Source organism: Phoenix dactylifera, unplaced genomic scaffold (genome assembly GCF_009389715.1).
Source record: "Phoenix dactylifera cultivar Barhee BC4 unplaced genomic scaffold, palm_55x_up_171113_PBpolish2nd_filt_p 001102F, whole genome shotgun sequence".
In the NCBI taxonomy this organism is placed as follows: domain Eukaryota; kingdom Viridiplantae; phylum Streptophyta; class Magnoliopsida; order Arecales; family Arecaceae; genus Phoenix; species Phoenix dactylifera.
The window spans coordinates 51,153-54,349 of record NW_024068448.1 but is presented as its reverse complement, the minus strand read 5'-3'; positions in this window follow the sequence as shown (position 1 = coordinate 54,349).

The following is a 3,197-nucleotide window of genomic DNA, read 5'->3' as shown; positions in this document are numbered from 1 at the left end:
CAACGAATAATAAACTAGTAGGCCTCCTAGTCATTAAACGAAAATAATCATGAAATATGCACAGAAGGACATTCGACATCAAAGCATGAATTGAACAATGAAAACAAATTCAGATCTCACAGTTTTATTGATTCCGAGGCTTCTGTTTTCTTAGACCAATAAAGCTTTAGCCACGCAGAGCCATGGATGCAAACTTCCAAGGAGAAAGAGAAAGAGGAGTCCTCCAAGAGAAAGAGAAAGAGCCCCCTTTTCAGCCCCCTTTCTTTCACCTTTATCCCTTCCAAAAAAATCTCCTAACAAATATTCAAATCTGACTAATTACGAAAAATAAATAAAGTCCTAATATAACTGGGAAAGTGGTGTTTCCAGCTAGGATTTTCGTGCATCAAATCTGGAAACTTCTGAAAATTGATCGAGTCAAATCCACGTATTGCAGGCTAAGGACGTGCAGCAAATTCGAGATCAATTTTGACCTTGATAAAGTCAGTATCTATCAAAACTCAAAACATGAAAGTTGTAGAGCGTTTTCTTGGCTTTCCACGGGCATCTTGAATCATCTCATCAGAGCTCGGATGAAAAAGTTATGCTTAAATTACGAAGCAATATCGAAACTGTCCAAAATCATCCAATTAGCTTCGTTTTGTACTTAACGCTTCCATTTGCATCCTAAATCAAAATATAAGAATAATGAGTATATTTAGGCCAAAATAAGTATAAAAGACTAAACATTAAGAAAGAAAAATATGACATTTTGCATTCTCATCAATGCTCTACCTTTACCTGGCGTCTCCCCAACCGCAGTCAGCGCAGTACTGGTTCGGGAAGAGGCAAAACTTCAGAAGCCCGTGTACTACACCAGCCGAGTCCTCCGGGATGCCGAGACGCGGTACACGAAGGCTGAAAAGATCGCCTTCGCGCTGCTGACTGCGACCAGGAGGCTTCGCCCCTATTTCCAGGCTCATTCTGTCACCCTTTTGACCGATCAACCACTGCGGCAGATCCTCAGCAATCCTGAGAATGCGGGACGGCTGGTGAAGTGGGCAGTAGAACTTGGTGAGTTCGACATCCGCTACCAGCCCCGGCCCGCCATCAAGGCCCAGGTGCTCGCGGACTTTCTCGCTGAGTGCACTGTGCAGGAGACGGAACCTAGGCCGCCGGAAACACCAGCCTCGATCTCCCGATCTGGACGCTCCACATTGACGGGTCGTCGAACCCTGAAGGTGGAGGGGCTGGGCTGGTCCTTACCAATCCCGATGGAGTGATAGCCGAGTATGCCTTGAGGTTCGGATTTCCAGTGACCAACAATGAGGCGGAGTACGAGGCCCTAGTCACGGGACTCAAACTCGCCAAGGAGCTCGGCATCCGGCGTCTGAAGGTCTTCACCGACTCCCAGCTGGTGGTCGGGCAGGTTCGAGGGGAGTTCGAGGCACGGAGCCCGACCATGCAGAGCTACGTCCGGAAGGTGCAAGCACTCATTCCCGACCTCGGCAGTATTGACATTCAGCAGGTCCCAAGGAGCGAAAATGCTAGGGCCGACAGGTTGTCCCGCTTGGTGGGCGCTGAGGCACACAACTTGTCAAGGGCGATATACCTGAAGACCCTAGATGCCCGAGCATCGGCGAGGCTGAAGCGGTATGGCAATTGATCCGGAACCATCTTGGATGGACCCGCTTGTAGCTTACCTCGCCGAAGGGATCCTCCCCGAAGATGAAGATCAAGCTCGGCGACTTGTTATGAAGTCCGCCCACTACGTACTCTACGAAGGGAGGCTGTATCGGACCTCGTTCACCGCCCCCCTCTTAAGGTGCCTCCGCCCTTCGGAAGCGGCTTACGCCCTCAGCGAAGTCCACGAAGGCATCTGCGGATCGCACCTGGGGGCTAGGTCCCTGGCACATAAGATCATGAGGCAAGGCTACTATTGGCCGACCTTATTGGAAGACTCAAAGGATCACGTACGGAAATGCGACGCCTGCCAGCGCCACGCCAACATCCAGAGAGTCCCCTCTGTTCCCTTGGCGCCAATCACCGCCCCCTGGCCCTTTGCACAGTGGGGAATGGATATCCTCGGACCATTCCCCATCGCTTCGGCCCAGCGGAAATTTTTGATTGTCGCCATCGACTACTTCACCAAGTGGGTGGAGGCAGAGCCACTGGCCACCATCACGGAGGCGCAAGTCCGGAAGTTCGTAAAGAAGAACATCATCGTCCGATTTGGGGTACCTCGGGTCCTCATCTCGGATAACGGTCGACAGTTTGATAACAAGCATTTCCGAGACTTCTGCGAGGAGTTCGGGATCGAACATCGGTTCACGTCCGTGTCGCATCCCCAAACCAACGGCGAGGCCGAGGTCACAAATCGGACAATCCTCCAAGGTATCAAAGCGCGGATCGGACGGACGGGGCAAGCTTGGGTCGAGGAACTCGAGAATGTCCTTTGGGCGTATCGGACCACGCATCGGACTCCTACCGGGGAGACGCCTTTCAGCCTAACCTATGGCACGGAAGCCGTTGTCCCCGTAGAGCTCGGACTTCCCTCACCTCGGGTAGCCGCACACCGACCCGAGGCCAACTCGGAGCAACTCCGAGGGAACCTGGATCTCTTGGAAGAAGCAAGGGAAATGGCGCAGGTTCGGATGGCAATGTATCAGCGGAGGGTGGCCCGATATTACAACTCCAAAGTCCGACCGAAGCTTTTCAGAATTGGAGATCTGGTGCTGAGGCGAGCTAAGGCATCTCAACCTACGGAAGGGTGGGAAGCTAGCGCCGAATTGGGCAAGGCCCGTATAAAGTTCGTTGGGTAACCGGACCTGGCTCCTACCAGTTGAAGCCCTAGACGGCCGAGAAATTCCAAGGGGCTGGAATTCCGCTAACCTGCGGATGTATTACCAGTAGAACAACAAGGCCAGAAAAAACAATTTGAAAAGGTGCAACACTTTTCATTTCAATAATTTCTGGTTACAATGGCGTGCTCGTGTGATTACAAGGAATTCCCAGAGGCGGGAATTAGGGAGTAAAGAAAGCAAAGAAGAGGTGGAGAATCTGTGGAGCTGAGGACCGAGGGATCCAAACCCCTCAACCCAAAGCAGCTGCAATCCCACCGGAAGTGGGTGCCTTCTAACCCGGAGGCGCCATCCAGCACCTCCACCAAAAAGACGAGGAGCCGCCGCAGAAGGAAGCTCCCGCTGCCCCCAGGGGAA